Source organism: Crinia signifera, chromosome 6 (assembly GCF_055691185.1).
Source record: "Crinia signifera chromosome 6, ASM5569118v1, whole genome shotgun sequence".
NCBI classification, from domain to species: Eukaryota; Metazoa; Chordata; class Amphibia; order Anura; family Myobatrachidae; genus Crinia; species Crinia signifera.
This window is the reverse complement of record NC_139222.1, coordinates 60,277,415-60,291,229: the sequence shown is the minus strand read 5'-3', so window position 1 is coordinate 60,291,229 and position 13,815 is coordinate 60,277,415. Positions and strand designations below refer to the sequence as shown.

General features: G+C 40.0%; 29 non-coding genes and 1 pseudogene across 29 annotated transcripts; all 30 read right to left on the bottom strand.

The window, feature by feature from the left end:
* Nucleotides 1-193: 193 nt before the first annotated feature.
* On the bottom strand, nt 194-312 carry LOC146013473 (5S ribosomal RNA). Its single transcript, XR_014446448.1, has one exon. It is a non-coding gene; the product is annotated as a 5S ribosomal RNA (ribosomal RNA).
* A 345-nt stretch (nt 313-657) lies between these two features.
* Nucleotides 658-776, bottom strand: LOC146016564 (5S ribosomal RNA). Its single transcript, XR_014449452.1, has one exon. It is a non-coding gene; the product is annotated as a 5S ribosomal RNA (ribosomal RNA).
* Nucleotides 777-1,121: 345 nt separating this feature from the next.
* LOC146017625 (5S ribosomal RNA) lies at nt 1,122-1,240 on the bottom strand. The gene has a single exon (XR_014450491.1). It is a non-coding gene; the product is annotated as a 5S ribosomal RNA (ribosomal RNA).
* A 344-nt stretch (nt 1,241-1,584) lies between these two features.
* Nucleotides 1,585-1,703, bottom strand: LOC146015665 (5S ribosomal RNA). The gene has a single exon (XR_014448579.1). It is a non-coding gene; the product is annotated as a 5S ribosomal RNA (ribosomal RNA).
* Nucleotides 1,704-2,048: 345 nt separating this feature from the next.
* On the bottom strand, nt 2,049-2,167 carry LOC146010741 (5S ribosomal RNA; annotated as a pseudogene).
* Nucleotides 2,168-2,512: 345 nt separating this feature from the next.
* LOC146014920 (5S ribosomal RNA) lies at nt 2,513-2,631 on the bottom strand. Its single transcript, XR_014447860.1, has one exon. It is a non-coding gene; the product is annotated as a 5S ribosomal RNA (ribosomal RNA).
* A 345-nt stretch (nt 2,632-2,976) lies between these two features.
* Nucleotides 2,977-3,095, bottom strand: LOC146013472 (5S ribosomal RNA). Its single transcript, XR_014446447.1, has one exon. It is a non-coding gene; the product is annotated as a 5S ribosomal RNA (ribosomal RNA).
* Nucleotides 3,096-3,440: 345 nt separating this feature from the next.
* Nucleotides 3,441-3,559, bottom strand: LOC146010310 (5S ribosomal RNA). The gene has a single exon (XR_014444824.1). It is a non-coding gene; the product is annotated as a 5S ribosomal RNA (ribosomal RNA).
* A 345-nt stretch (nt 3,560-3,904) lies between these two features.
* On the bottom strand, nt 3,905-4,023 carry LOC146014482 (5S ribosomal RNA). The gene has a single exon (XR_014447435.1). It is a non-coding gene; the product is annotated as a 5S ribosomal RNA (ribosomal RNA).
* A 345-nt stretch (nt 4,024-4,368) lies between these two features.
* Nucleotides 4,369-4,487, bottom strand: LOC146013471 (5S ribosomal RNA). The gene has a single exon (XR_014446446.1). It is a non-coding gene; the product is annotated as a 5S ribosomal RNA (ribosomal RNA).
* A 346-nt stretch (nt 4,488-4,833) lies between these two features.
* Nucleotides 4,834-4,952, bottom strand: LOC146014561 (5S ribosomal RNA). Its single transcript, XR_014447511.1, has one exon. It is a non-coding gene; the product is annotated as a 5S ribosomal RNA (ribosomal RNA).
* A 345-nt stretch (nt 4,953-5,297) lies between these two features.
* Nucleotides 5,298-5,416, bottom strand: LOC146014809 (5S ribosomal RNA). Its single transcript, XR_014447752.1, has one exon. It is a non-coding gene; the product is annotated as a 5S ribosomal RNA (ribosomal RNA).
* Nucleotides 5,417-5,762: 346 nt separating this feature from the next.
* On the bottom strand, nt 5,763-5,881 carry LOC146016998 (5S ribosomal RNA). The gene has a single exon (XR_014449874.1). It is a non-coding gene; the product is annotated as a 5S ribosomal RNA (ribosomal RNA).
* A 345-nt stretch (nt 5,882-6,226) lies between these two features.
* Nucleotides 6,227-6,345, bottom strand: LOC146014919 (5S ribosomal RNA). The gene has a single exon (XR_014447859.1). It is a non-coding gene; the product is annotated as a 5S ribosomal RNA (ribosomal RNA).
* A 345-nt stretch (nt 6,346-6,690) lies between these two features.
* On the bottom strand, nt 6,691-6,809 carry LOC146013470 (5S ribosomal RNA). Its single transcript, XR_014446445.1, has one exon. It is a non-coding gene; the product is annotated as a 5S ribosomal RNA (ribosomal RNA).
* A 345-nt stretch (nt 6,810-7,154) lies between these two features.
* On the bottom strand, nt 7,155-7,273 carry LOC146010309 (5S ribosomal RNA). The gene has a single exon (XR_014444823.1). It is a non-coding gene; the product is annotated as a 5S ribosomal RNA (ribosomal RNA).
* A 345-nt stretch (nt 7,274-7,618) lies between these two features.
* On the bottom strand, nt 7,619-7,737 carry LOC146014481 (5S ribosomal RNA). Its single transcript, XR_014447434.1, has one exon. It is a non-coding gene; the product is annotated as a 5S ribosomal RNA (ribosomal RNA).
* A 345-nt stretch (nt 7,738-8,082) lies between these two features.
* On the bottom strand, nt 8,083-8,201 carry LOC146013469 (5S ribosomal RNA). The gene has a single exon (XR_014446444.1). It is a non-coding gene; the product is annotated as a 5S ribosomal RNA (ribosomal RNA).
* A 346-nt stretch (nt 8,202-8,547) lies between these two features.
* Nucleotides 8,548-8,666, bottom strand: LOC146014560 (5S ribosomal RNA). The gene has a single exon (XR_014447510.1). It is a non-coding gene; the product is annotated as a 5S ribosomal RNA (ribosomal RNA).
* Nucleotides 8,667-9,011: 345 nt separating this feature from the next.
* On the bottom strand, nt 9,012-9,130 carry LOC146014808 (5S ribosomal RNA). Its single transcript, XR_014447751.1, has one exon. It is a non-coding gene; the product is annotated as a 5S ribosomal RNA (ribosomal RNA).
* A 347-nt stretch (nt 9,131-9,477) lies between these two features.
* Nucleotides 9,478-9,596, bottom strand: LOC146015384 (5S ribosomal RNA). Its single transcript, XR_014448307.1, has one exon. It is a non-coding gene; the product is annotated as a 5S ribosomal RNA (ribosomal RNA).
* A 346-nt stretch (nt 9,597-9,942) lies between these two features.
* Nucleotides 9,943-10,061, bottom strand: LOC146015664 (5S ribosomal RNA). The gene has a single exon (XR_014448578.1). It is a non-coding gene; the product is annotated as a 5S ribosomal RNA (ribosomal RNA).
* Nucleotides 10,062-10,406: 345 nt separating this feature from the next.
* LOC146016997 (5S ribosomal RNA) lies at nt 10,407-10,525 on the bottom strand. Its single transcript, XR_014449873.1, has one exon. It is a non-coding gene; the product is annotated as a 5S ribosomal RNA (ribosomal RNA).
* Nucleotides 10,526-10,870: 345 nt separating this feature from the next.
* On the bottom strand, nt 10,871-10,989 carry LOC146014918 (5S ribosomal RNA). The gene has a single exon (XR_014447858.1). It is a non-coding gene; the product is annotated as a 5S ribosomal RNA (ribosomal RNA).
* Nucleotides 10,990-11,335: 346 nt separating this feature from the next.
* LOC146014798 (5S ribosomal RNA) lies at nt 11,336-11,454 on the bottom strand. The gene has a single exon (XR_014447741.1). It is a non-coding gene; the product is annotated as a 5S ribosomal RNA (ribosomal RNA).
* Nucleotides 11,455-11,799: 345 nt separating this feature from the next.
* Nucleotides 11,800-11,918, bottom strand: LOC146014480 (5S ribosomal RNA). The gene has a single exon (XR_014447433.1). It is a non-coding gene; the product is annotated as a 5S ribosomal RNA (ribosomal RNA).
* A 345-nt stretch (nt 11,919-12,263) lies between these two features.
* On the bottom strand, nt 12,264-12,382 carry LOC146013468 (5S ribosomal RNA). The gene has a single exon (XR_014446443.1). It is a non-coding gene; the product is annotated as a 5S ribosomal RNA (ribosomal RNA).
* A 346-nt stretch (nt 12,383-12,728) lies between these two features.
* Nucleotides 12,729-12,847, bottom strand: LOC146014478 (5S ribosomal RNA). The gene has a single exon (XR_014447431.1). It is a non-coding gene; the product is annotated as a 5S ribosomal RNA (ribosomal RNA).
* A 345-nt stretch (nt 12,848-13,192) lies between these two features.
* LOC146013467 (5S ribosomal RNA) lies at nt 13,193-13,311 on the bottom strand. Its single transcript, XR_014446442.1, has one exon. It is a non-coding gene; the product is annotated as a 5S ribosomal RNA (ribosomal RNA).
* Nucleotides 13,312-13,656: 345 nt separating this feature from the next.
* LOC146014012 (5S ribosomal RNA) lies at nt 13,657-13,775 on the bottom strand. Its single transcript, XR_014446972.1, has one exon. It is a non-coding gene; the product is annotated as a 5S ribosomal RNA (ribosomal RNA).
* Between the last annotated feature and the right edge of the window lie 40 nt (nt 13,776-13,815).

Here is a 13,815-nt window from a genome sequence, read left to right as displayed (position 1 = left end):
ACTAAAAAAAGAGGCTCAACACTGTTTAGCTGCCAAAAGCAGTTGGAATTGAGCCTAAACAGTGTGGTAAGTCTTTAGGTGATGGCTATTGTGTCTGTTTGACCTCTTCCAAATGTCTGTGCTGGCAATAAAAAGAAAAAGTTTCCAATTTAAATAGCTAGAGAATAAAAACAATTTGCCAGTAATGTGAAAAAACCTACAGCACCTGGTGTTCCCATGTGGTCTCCCACCCAAGTACTAACCAGGCCCAACACTGCTTAGCTTCCAAGATCAGACGAGATTGGGCCTATCCAATGTGGTATGGCTGTAGGTGAGTTAAAGGCACTTTTTTGCCCTCTTCTACTTCTATCACCAGGTAAGCTAATACAAAAGTTTCCTAACTGTAATGGCTTACTGAAAAAAATCATGTGTTGGTAATGTAAAAAGACCTACAGGACATGATATTAGCAGGGGGTCTTAAATTAAACTACTAAAGAGGCTCAACACTGTTTAGCTGCCAAAAGCAGTTGGAATTGGGCCTAAACAGTGTGGTAAGTCTTTAGGTGATGGCTATTGTGTCTGTTTGACCTCTTCCAAATGTCTGTGCTGGCAATAAAAAGAAAAAGTTTCCTATTTAAATAGCTAGAGAATAAAAACAATTTGCCAGTAATGTGAAAAAACCTACAGCACCTGGTGTCCCCATGTGGTCCCCCACCCAAGTACTAACCAGGCCCAACACTGCTTAGCTTCCAAGATCAGACGAGATTGGGCCTATCCAATGTGGTATGGCTGTAGGTGAGTTAAAGCCACTTTTTTGCCCTCTTCTACTTCTATCACCAGGTAAGCTAATACAAAAGTTTCCTAACTGTATTGGCTTACTGAAAAAAATCATGTGATGGTAATGTAAAAAGACCTACAGGACATGATATTAGCAGGGGGTCTTAAATTAAACTACAAAAGAGGCTCAACACTGTTTAGCTGCCAAAAGCAGTTGGAATTGAGCCTAAACAGTGTGGTAAGTCTTTAGGTGATGGCTATTGTGTCTGTTTGACCTCTTCCAAATGTCTGTGCTGGCAATAAAAAGAAAAAGTTTCCAATATAAATAGCTAGAGAATAAAAACAATTTGCCTGTAATGTGAAAAAACCTACAGCACCTGGTGTTCCCATGTGGTCTCCCACCCAAGTACTAACCAGGCCCAACACTACTTAGCTTCCAAGAACAGAAGAGATTGGGCCTATCCAATGTGGTATGGCTGTAGGTGAAATACAGGCACTTTTTTGCCCTCTTCTACTTCTATCACCAGGTAAGCTAATAAAAAAGTTTCCTAACTGTATTGGCTTACTGAAAAAAATCATGTGTTGGTAATGTAAAAAGACCTACAGGACATGATATTAGCAGGGGGTCTTAAATTAAACTACTAAAGAGGCTCAACACTGTTAGCTGCCAAAAGCAGTTGGAATTGAGCCTAAACAGTGTGGTAAGTCTTTAGGTGATGGCTATTGTGTCTGTTTGACCTCTTCCAAATGTCTGTGCTGGCAATAAAAAGAAAAAGTTTCCAATATAAATAGCTAGAGAATAAAAACAATTTGCCTGTAATGTGAAAAAACCTACAGCACCTGGTGTTCCCATGTGGTCTCCCACCCAAGTACTAACCAGGCCCAACACTGCTTAGCTTCCAAGAACAGACGAGATTGGGCCTATCCAATGTGGTATGGCTGTAGGTGAAATACAGGCACTTTTTTGCCCTCTTCTACTTCTATCACCAGGTAAGCTAATACAAAAGTTTCCTAACTGTATTGGCTTACTGAAAAAAATCATGTGTTGGTAATGTAAAAAGACCTACAGGACATGATATTAGCAGGGGGTCTTAAATTAAACTACTAAAGAGGCTCAACACTGTTTAGCTGCCAAAAGCAGTTAGAATTGGGCCTAAACAGTGTGGTAAGTCTTTAGGTGATGGCTATTGTGTCTGTTTGACCTCTTCCAAATGTCTGTGCTGGCAATAAAAAGAAAAAGTTTCCTACTTAAATAGCTAGAGAATAAAAACAATTTGCTTGTAATGTGAAAAAACCTACAGCACCTGGTGCTCCCATGTGGTCTCCCACCCAAGTACTAACCATGCCCAACACTGCTTAGCTTCCAAGAACAGACGAGATTGGGCCTATCCAATGTGGTATGGCTGTAGGTGAAATATGGGCACTTTTTTGCCCTCTTCTACTTCTATCACCAGGTAAGCTAATAAAAAAGTTTCCTAACTGTATTGGCTTACTGAAAAAAATCATGTGTTGGTAATGTAAAAAGACCTACAGGACATGATATTAGCAGGGGGTCTTAAATTAAACTACTAAAGAGGCTCAACACTGTTTAGCTGCCAAAAGCAGTTGGAATTGGGCCTAAACAGTGTGGTAAGTCTTTAGGTGATGGCTATTGTGTCTGTTTGACCTCTTCCAAATGTCTGTGCTGGCAATAAAAAGAAAAAGTTTCCAATTTAAATAGCTAGAGAATAAAAACAATTTGCCAGTAATGTGAAAAAACCTACAGCACCTGGTGTTCCCATGTGGTCTCCCACCAAAGTACTAACCAGGCCCAACACTGCTTAGCTTCCAAGATCAGACGAGATTGGGCCTATCCAATGTGGTATAGCTGTAGGTGAGTTAATGCCACTTTTTTGCCCTCTTCTACTTCTGTTACCAGGTAAGCTAATACAAAAGTTTCCTAACTGTATTGGCTTACTGAAAAAAATCATGTGTTGGTAATGTAAAAAGACCTACAGGACATGATATTAGCAGGGGGTCTCAAATTAAACTACAAAAGAGGCTCAACACTGTTTAGCTGCCAAAAGCAGTTGGAATTGAGCCGAAACATCGTGGTAAGTCTTTAGGTGATGGCTATTGTGTCTGTTTGACCTCTTCCAAATGTCTGTGCTGGCAATAAAATGAAAAAGTTTCCAATATAAATAGCTAGAGAATAAAAACAATTTGCCAGTAATGTGAAAAAACCTACAGCACCTGGTGTTCCCATGTGGTCTCCCACCCAAGTACTAACCAGGCCCAACACTGCTTAGCTTCCAAGATCAGACGAGATTGGGCCTATCCAATGTGGTATGGCTGTAGGTGAGTTAAATTCACTTTTTTGCCCTCTTCTACTTCTATCACCAGGTAAGCTAATACAAAAGTTTCCTAACTGTATTGGCTTACTGAAAAAAATCATGTGTTGGTAATGTAAAAAGACCTACAGGACATGATATTAGCAGGGGGTCTTAAATTAAACTACTAAAGAGGCTCAACACTGTTTAGCTGCCAAAAGCAGTTGGAATTGGGCCTAAACAGTGTGGTAAGTCTTTAGGTGATGGCTATTGTGTCTGTTTGACCTCTTCCAAATGTCTGTACTGGCAATAAAAAGAAAAAGTTTCCAATTTAATGAGCTAGAGAATAAAAACTATTTGCCAGTAATGTGAAAAAACCTACAGCACCTGGTGTTCCCATGTGGTCTCCCACCCAAGTACTAACCAGGCCCAACACTGCTTAGCTTCCAAGATAAAACGAGATTGGGCCTATCCAATGTGGTATGGCTGTAGGTGAGATACAGGCACTTTTTTGCCCTCTTCTACTTCTATCACCAGGTAAGCTAATACAAAAGTTTCCTAACTGTATTGGCTTACTGAAAAAAATCATGTGTTGGTAATGTAAAAAGACCTACAGGACATGATATTAGCAGGGGGTCTTAAATTAAACTACTAAAGAGGCTCAACACTGTTTAGCTGCCAAAAGCAGTTGGAATTGGGCCTAAACAGTGTGGTAAGTCTTTAGGTGATGGCTATTGTGTCTGTTTGACCTCTTCCAAATGTCTGTGCTGGCAATAAAAAGAAAAAGTTTCCAATTTAAATAGCTAGAGAATAAAAACAATTTGCCAGTAATGTGAAAAAACCTACAGCACCTGGTGTTCCCATGTGGTCTCCCACCCAAGTACTAACCAGGCCCAACACTGCTTAGCTTCCAAGATCAGACGAGATTGGGCCTATCCAATGTGGTATAGCTGTAGGTGAGTTAAAGCCACTTTTTTGCCCTCTTCTACTTCTATTACCAGGTAAGCTAATACAAAAGTTTCCTAACTGTATTGGCTTACTGAAAAAAATCATGTGTTGGTAATGTAAAAAGACCTACAGGACATGATATTAGCAGGGGGTCTTAAATTAAACTACAAAATAGGCTCAACACTGTTTTGCTGCCAAAAGCAGTTGGAATTGAGCCGAAACATTGTGGTAAGTCTTTAGGTGATGGCTATTGTGTCTGTTTTACCTCTTCCAAATGTCTGTGCTGGCAATAAAATGAAAAAGTTTCCAATATAAATAGCTAGAGAATAAAAACAATTTGCCAGTAATGTGAAAAAACCTACAGCACCTGGTGTTCCCATGTGGTCTCCCACCCAAGTACTAACCAGGCCCAACACTGCTTAGCTTCCAAGATCAGACGAGATTGGGCCTATCCAATGTGGTATGGCTGTAGGTGAGTTAAATTCACTTTTTTGCCCTCTTCTACTTCTATCACCAGGTAAGCTAATACAAAAGTTTCCTAACTGTATTGGCTTACTGAAAAAAATCATGTGTTGGTAATGTAAAAAGACCTACAGGACATGATATTAGCAGGGGGTCTTAAATTAAACTACTAAAGAGGCTCAACACTGTTTAGCTGCCAAAAGCAGTTGGAATTGGGCCTAAACAGTGTGGTAAGTCTTTAGGTGATGGCTATTGTGTCTGTTTGACCTCTTCCAAATGTCTGTACTGGCAATAAAAAGAAAAAGTTTCCAATTTAATGAGCTAGAGAATAAAAACAATTTGCCAGTAATGTGAAAAAAACCTACAGCACCTGGTGTTCCCATGTGGTCTCCCACCCAAGTACTAACCAGGCCCAACACTGCTTAGCTTCCAAGATCAGACGAGATTGGGCCGATCCAATGTGGTATGGCTGTAGGTGAGATACAGGCACTTTTTTGCCCTCTTCTACTTCTATCACCAGGTAAGCTAATACAAAAGTTTCCTAACTGTATTGGCTTACTGAAAAAAATCATGTGTTGGTAATGTAAAAAGACCTACAGGACATGATATTAGCAGGGGGTCTTAAATTAAACTACAAAAGAGGCTCAACACTGTTTAGCTGCCAAAAGCAGTTGGAATTGAGCCTAAACAGTGTGGTAAGTCTTTAGGTGATGGCTAGTGTGTCTGTTTGACCTCTTCCAAATGTCTGTGCTGGCAATAAAAAGAAAAAGTTTCCAATATAAATAGCTAGAGAATAAAAACAATTTGCCAGTAATGTGAAAAAACCTACAGCACCTGGTGTTCCCAGGTGGTCTCCCACCCAAGTACTAACCAGGCCCAACACTGCTTAGCTTCCAAGATCAGACGAGTTTGGGCCTATCCAATGTGGTATGGCTGTAGGTGAAATAAAGGCACTTTTTTGCCCTCTTCTACTTCTATCACCTGGTAAGCTAATACAAAAGTTTCCTAACTGTATTGGCTTACTGAAAAAAATCATGTGTTGGTAAAGTAAAAAGACCTACAGGACATGATATTAGCAGGGGGTCTTAAATTAAACTAAAAAAAGAGGCTCAACACTGTTTAGCTGCCAAAAGCAGTTGGAATTGGGCCTAAACAGTGTGGTAAGTCTTTATGTGATGGCTATTGTGTCTGTTTGACCTCTTCCAAATGTCTGTACTGGCAATAAAAAGAAAAAGTTTCCAATTTAAATAGCTAGAGAATAAAAACAATTTGCCTGTAATGTGAAAAAACCTACAGCACCTGGTGTTCCCATGTGGTCTCCCACCCAAGTACTAACCAGGGCCAACACTGCTTAGCTTCCAAGATCAGACGAGATTGGGCCTATCCAATGTGGTATAGCTGTAGGTGAGATACAGGCACTTTTTTGCCCTCTTCTACTTCTATCACCAGGTAAGCTAATAAAAAAGTTTCCTAACTGTTTTGGCTTACTGAAAAAAATCATGTGTTGGTAATGTAAAAAGACCTACAGGACATGATATTAGCAGGGGGTCTTAAATTAAACTACTAAAGAGGCTCAACACTGTTTAGCTGCCAAAAGCAGTTGGAATTGGGCCTAAACAGTGTGGTAAGTCTTTAGGTGATGGCTATTGTGTCTGTTTGACCTCTTCCAAATGTCTGTGCTGGCAATAAAAAGAAAAAGTTTCCAATTTAAATAGCTAGAGAATAAAAACAATTTGCCAGTAATGTGAAAAAACCTACAGCACCTGGTGTTCCCATGTGGTCTCCCACCAAAGTACTAACCAGGCCCAACACTGCTTAGCTTCCAAGATCAGACGAGATTGGGCCTATCCAATGTGGTATAGCTGTAGGTGAGTTAATGCCACTTTTTTGCCCTCTTCTACTTCTGTTACCAGGTAAGCTAATACAAAAGTTTCCTAACTGTATTGGCTTACTGAAAAAAATCATGTGTTGGTAATGTAAAAAGACCTACAGGACATGATATTAGCAGGGGGTCTCAAATTAAACTACAAAAGAGGCTCAACACTGTTTAGCTGCCAAAAGCAGTTGGAATTGAGCCGAAACATCGTGGTAAGTCTTTAGGTGATGGCTATTGTGTCTGTTTGACCTCTTCCAAATGTCTGTGCTGGCAATAAAATGAAAAAGTTTCCAATATAAATAGCTAGAGAATAAAAACAATTTGCCAGTAATGTGAAAAAACCTACAGCACCTGGTGTTCCCATGTGGTCTCCCACCCAAGTACTAACCAGGCCCAACACTGCTTAGCTTCCAAGATCAGACGAGATTGGGCCTATCCAATGTGGTATGGCTGTAGGTGAGTTAAATTAACTTTTTTGCCCTCTTCTACTTCTATCACCAGGTAAGCTAATACAAAAGTTTCCTAACTGTATTGGCTTACTGAAAAAAATCATGTGTTGGTAATGTAAAAAGACCTACAGGACATGATATTAGCAGGGGGTCTTAAATTAAACTACTAAAGAGGCTCAACACTGTTTAGCTGCCAAAAGCAGTTGGAATTGGGCCTAAACAGTGTGGTAAGTCTTTAGGTGATGGCTATTGTGTCTGTTTGACCTCTTCCAAATGTCTGTACTGGCAATAAAAAGAAAAAGTTTCCAATTTAATGAGCTAGAGAATAAAAACTATTTGCCAGTAATGTGAAAAAACCTACAGCACCTGGTGTTCCCATGTGGTCTCCCACCCAAGTACTAACCAGGCCCAACACTGCTTAGCTTCCAAGATAAAACGAGATTGGGCCTATCCAATGTGGTATGGCTGTAGGTGAGATACAGGCACTTTTTTGCCCTCTTCTACTTCTATCACCAGGTAAGCTAATACAAAAGTTTCCTAACTGTATTGGCTTACTGAAAAAAATCATGTGTTGGTAATGTAAAAAGACCTACAGGACATGATATTAGCAGGGGGTCTTAAATTAAACTACTAAAGAGGCTCAACACTGTTTAGCTGCCAAAAGCAGTTGGAATTGGGCCTAAACAGTGTGGTAAGTCTTTAGGTGATGGCTATTGTGTCTGTTTGACCTCTTCCAAATGTCTGTTCTGGCAATAAAAAGAAAAAGTTTCCAATTTAAATAGCTAGAGAATAAAAACAATTTGCCAGTAATGTGAAAAAACCTACAGCACCTGGTGTTCCCATGTGGTCTCCCACCCAAGTACTAACCAGGCCCAACACTGCTTAGCTTCCAAGATCAGACGAGATTGGGCCTATCCAATGTGGTATAGCTGTAGGTGAGTTAAAGCCACTTTTTTGCCCTCTTCTACTTCTATTACCAGGTAAGCTAATACAAAAGTTTCCTAACTGTATTGGCTTACTGAAAAAAATCATGTGTTGGTAATGTAAAAAGACCTACAGGACATGATATTAGCAGGGGGTCTTAAATTAAACTACAAAATAGGCTCAACACTGTTTTGCTGCCAAAAGCAGTTGGAATTGAGCCGAAACATTGTGGTAAGTCTTTAGGTGATGGCTATTGTGTCTGTTTGACCTCTTCCAAATGTCTGTGCTGGCAATAAAATGAAAAAGTTTCCAATATAAATAGCTAGAGAATAAAAACAATTTGCCAGTAATGTGAAAAAACCTACAGCACCTGGTGTTCCCATGTGGTCTCCCACCCAAGTACTAACCAGGCCCAACACTGCTTAGCTTCCAAGATCAGACGAGATTGGGCCTATCCAATGTGGTATGGCTGTAGGTGAGTTAAAATCACTTTTTTACCCTCTTCTACTTCTATCACCAGGTAAGCTAATACAAAAGTTTCCTAACTGTATTGGCTTACTGAAAAAAATCATGTGTTGGTAATGTAAAAAGACCTACAGGACATGATATTAGCAGGGGGTCTTAAATTAAACTACTAAAGAGGCTCAACACTGTTTAGCTGCCAAAAGCAGTTGGAATTGGGCCTAAACAGTGTGGTAAGTCTTTAGGTGATGGCTATTGTGTCTGTTTGACCTCTTCCAAATGTCTGTACTGGCAATAAAAAGAAAAAGTTTCCAATTTAATGAGCTAGAGAATAAAAACAATTTGCCAGTAATGTGAAAAAAACCTACAGCACCTGGTGTTCCCATGTGGTCTCCCACCCAAGTACTAACCAGGCCCAACACTGCTTAGCTTCCAAGATCAGACGAGATTGGGCCGATCCAATGTGGTATGGCTGTAGGTGAGATACAGGCACTTTTTTGCCCTCTTCTACTTCTATCACCAGGTAAGCTAATACAAAAGTTTCCTAACTGTATTGGCTTACTGAAAAAAATCATGTGTTGGTAATGTAAAAAGACCTACAGGACATGATATTAGCAGGGGGTCTTAAATTAAACTACAAAAGAGGCTCAACACTGTTTAGCTGCCAAAAGCAGTTGGAATTGAGCCTAAACAGTGTGGTAAGTCTTTAGGTGATGGCTAGTGTGTCTGTTTGACCTCTTCCAAATGTCTGTGCTGGCAATAAAAAGAAAAAGTTTCCAATATAAATAGCTAGAGAATAAAAACAATTTGCCAGTAATGTGAAAAAACCTACAGCACCTGGTGTTCCCAGGTGGTCTCCCACCCAAGTACTAACCAGGCCCAACACTGCTTAGCTTCCAAGATCAGACGAGTTTGGGCCTATCCAATGTGGTATGGCTGTAGGTGAAATAAAGGCACTTTTTTGCCCTCTTCTACTTCTATCACCAGGTAAGCTAATACAAAAGTTTCCTAACTGTATTGGCTTACTGAAAAAAATCATGTGTTGGTAAAGTAAAAAGACCTACAGGACATGATATTAGCAGGGGGTCTTAAATTAAACTAAAAAAAGAGGCTCAACACTGTTTAGCTGCCAAAAGCAGTTGGAATTGAGCCTAAACAGTGTGGTAAGTCTTTAGGTGATGGCTATTGTGTCTGTTTGACCTCTTCCAAATGTCTGTGCTGGCAATAAAAAGAAAAAAGTTTCCAATTTAAATAGCTAGAGAATAAAAACAATTTGCCAGTAATGTGAAAAAACCTACAGCACCTGGTGTTCCCAGGTGGTCTCCCACCCAAGTACTAACTAGGCCCAACACTGCTTAGCTTCCAAGATCAGACGAGATTGGGCCTATCCAATGTGGTATGGCTGTAGGTGAGATACAGGCACTTTTTTGCCCTCTTCTACTTCTATCACCAGGTAAGCTAATAAAAAAGTTTCCTAACTGTATTGGCTTACTTAAAAAAAATCATGTGTTGGTAATGTAAAAAGACCTACAGGACATGATATTAGCAGGGGGTCTTAAATTAAACTACTAAAGAGGCTCAACACTGTTTAGCTGCCAAAAGCAGTTAGAATTGGGCCTAAACAGTGTGGTAAGTCTTTAGGTGATGGCTATTGTGTCTGTTTGACCTCTTCCAAATGTCTGTGCTGGCAATAAAAAGAAAAAGTTTCCTACTTAAATAGCTAGAGAATAAAAACAATTTGCTTGTAATGTAAAAAAACCTACAGCACCTGGTGTTCCCATGTGGTCTCCCACCCAAGTACTAACCAGGCCCAACACTGCTTAGCTTCCAAGAACAGACGAGATTGGGCCTATCCAATGTGGTATGGCTGTAGGTGAAATATGGGCACTTTTTTGCCCTCTTCTACTTCTATCACCAGGTAAGCTAATAAAAAAGTTTCCTAACTGTATTGGCTTACTGAAAAAAATCATGTGTTGGTAATGTAAAAAGACCTACAGGACATGATATTAGCAGGGGGTCTTAAATTAAACTACTAAAGAGGCTCAACACTGTTTAGCTGCCAAAAGCAGTTGGAATTGGGCCTAAACAGTGTGGTAAGTCTTTATGTGATGGCTATTGTGTCTGTTTGACCTCTTCCAAATGTCTGTACTGGCAATAAAAAGAAAAAGTTTCCAATTTAAATAGCTAGAGAATAAAAACAATTTGCCTGTAATGTGAAAAAACCTACAGCACCTGGTGTTCCCATGTGGTCTCCCACCCAAGTACTAACCAGGGCCAACACTGCTTAGCTTCCAAGATCAGACGAGATTGGGCCTATCCAATGTGGTATAGCTGTAGGTGAGATACAGGCACTTTTTTGCCCTCTTCTACTTCTATCACCAGGTAAGCTAATAAAAAAGTTTCCTAACTGTTTTGGCTTACTGAAAAAAATCATGTGTTGGTAATGTAAAAAGACCTACAGGACATGATATTAGCAGGGGGTCTTAAATTAAACTACTAAAGAGGCTCAACACTGTTTAGCTGCCAAAAGCAGTTGGAATTGGGCCTAAACAGTGTGGTAAGTCTTTAGGTGATGGCTATTGTGTCTGTTTGACCTCTTCCAAATGTCTGTGCTGGCAATAAAAAGAAAAAGTTTCCAATTTAAATAGCTAGAGAATAAAAACAATTTGACAGTAATGTGAAAAAACCTACAGCACCTGGTGTTCCCATGTGGTCTCCCACCAAAGTACTAACCAGGCCCAACACTGCTTAGCTTCCAAGATCAGACGAGATTGGGCCTATCCAATGTGGTATAGCTGTAGGTGAGTTAATGCCACTTTTTTGCCCTCTTCTACTTCTGTTACCAGGTAAGCTAATACAAAAGTTTCCTAACTGTATTGGCTTACTGAAAAAAATCATGTGTTGGTAATGTAAAAAGACCTACAGGACATGATATTAGCAGGGGGTCTCAAATTAAACCACAAAAGAGGCTCAACACTGTTTAGCTGCCAAAAGCAGTTGGAATTGAGCCGAAACATCGTGGTAAGTCTTTAGGTGATGGCTATTGTGTCTGTTTGACCTCTTCCAAATGTCTGTGCTGGCAATAAAAAGAAAAAAGTTTCCAATATAAATAGCTAGAGAATAAAAACAATTTGCCAGTAATGTGAAAAAGCCTACAGCACCTGGTGTTCCCATGTGGTCTCCCACCCAAGTACTAACCAGGCCCAACACTGCTTAGCTTCCAAGATCAGACGAGATTGGGCCTATCCAATGTGGTATGGCTGTAGGTGAGTTAAATTAACTTTTTTGCCCTCTTCTACTTCTATCACCAGGTAAGCTAATACAAAAGTTTCCTAACTGTATTGGCTTACTGAAAAAAATCATGTGTTGGTAATGTAAAAAGACCTACAGGACATGATATTAGCAGGGGGTCTTAAATTAAACTACTAAAGAGGCTCAACACTGTTTAGCTGCCAAAAGCAGTTGGAATTGGGCCTAAACAGTGTGGTAAGTCTTTAGGTGATGGCTATTGTGTCTGTTTGACCTCTTCCAAATGTCTGTGCTGGCAATAAAAAGAAAAAGTTTCCAATTTAAATAGCTAGAGAATAAAAACAATTTGCCAGTTATGTGAAAAAACCTACAGCACCTGGTGTTCCCATGTGGTCTCCCACCCAAGTACTAACCAGGCCCAACACTGCTTAGCTTCCAAGATCAGACGAGATTGGGCCTATCCAATGTGGTATAGCTGTAGGTGAGTTAAAGCCACTTTTTTGCCCTCTTCTACTTCTATTACCAGGTAAGCTAATACAAAAGTTTCCTAACTGTATTGGCTTACTGAAAAAAATCATGTGTTGGTAATGTAAAAAGACCTACAGGACATGATATTAGCAGGGGGTCTTAAATTAAACTACAAAATAGGCTCAACACTGTTTTGCTGCCAAAAGCAGTTGGAATTGAGCCGAAACATTGTGGTAAGTCTTTAGGTGATGGCTATTGTGTCTGTTTGACCTCTTCCAAATATCTGTGCTGGCAATAAAATGAAAAAGTTTCCAATATAAATAGCTAGAGAATAAAAACAATTTGCCAGTAATGTGAAAAAACCTACAGCACCTGGTGTTCCCATGTGGTCTCCCACCCAAGTACTAACCAGGCCCAACACTGCTTAGCTTCCAAGATCAGACGAGATTGGGCCTATCCAATGTGGTATGGCTGTAGGTGAGTTAAATTCACTTTTTTGCCCTCTTCTACTTCTATCACCAGGTAAGCTAATACAAAAGTTTCCTAACTGTATTGGCTTACTGAAAAAAAATCATGTGTTGGTAATGTAAAAAGACCTACAGGACATGATATTAGCAGGGGGTCTTAAATTAAACTACTAAAGAGGCTCAACACTGTTTAGCTGCCAAAAGCAGTTGGAATTGGGCCTAAACAGTGTGGTAAGTCTTTAGGTGATGGCTATTGTGTCTGTTTGACCTCTTCCAAATGTCTGTACTGGCAATTAAAAGAAAAAGTTTCCAATTTAAATAGCTAGAGAATAAAAACAATTTGCCTGTAATGTGAAAAAACCTACAGCACCTGGTGTTCCCATGTGGTCTCCCACCCAAGTACTAACCAGGCCCAACACTGCTTAGCTTCCAAGATCAGACGAGATTGGGCCTATCCAATGTGGTATAGCTGTAGGTGAGATACAGGCACTTTTTTGCCCTCTTCTACTTCTATCACCAGGTAAGCTAATAAAAAAGTTTCCTAACTGTATTGGCTTACTGAAAAAAATCATGTGTTGGTAATGTAAAAAGACCTACAGGACATGATATTAGCAGGGAGTCTTAAATTAAACTACTAAAGAGGCCCAACACTGTTTAGCTGCCAAAAGCAGTTGGAATTGGGCCTAAACAGTGTGGTAAGTCTTTAGGTGATGGCTATTGTGTCTGTTTGACCTCTTCCAAATGTCTGTACTGGCAATAAAAAGAAAAAGTTTCCAATTTAAATAGCTAGAGAATAAAAACAATTTGCCTGTAATGTGAAAAAACCTACAGCACCTGGTGTTCCCATGTGGTCTCCCACCCAAGTACTAACCAGGCCCAACACTGCTTAGCTTCCAAGATCAGACGAGATTGGGCCTATCCAATGTGGTATGGCTGTAGGTGAGTTAAAGGCACTTTTTTGCCCTCTTCTACTTCTATCACCAGGTAAGCTAATACAAAAGTTTCCTAACTGTATTGGCTTACTGAAAAAAATCATGTGTTGGTAATGTAAAAAGACCTACAGGACATGATATTAGCAGGGGGTCTTAAATTAAACTACTAAAGAGGCTCAACACTGTTTAGCTGCCAAAAGCAGTTGGAATTGGGCCTAAACAGTGTGGTAAGTCTTTAGGTGATGGCTATTGTGTCTGTTTGACCTCTTCCAAATGTCTGTGCTGGCAATAAAAAGAAAAAGTTTCCTATTTAAATAGCTAGAGAATAAAAACAATTTGCCAGTAATGTGAAAAAACCTACAGCACCTGGTGTTCCCATGTGGTCCCCCACCCAAGTACTAACCAGGCCCAACACTGCTTAGCTTCCAAGATCAGACGAGATTGGGCCTATCCAATGTGGTATGGCTGTAGGTGAGTTAAAGCCACTTTTTTGCCCTCTTCTACTTCTATCAC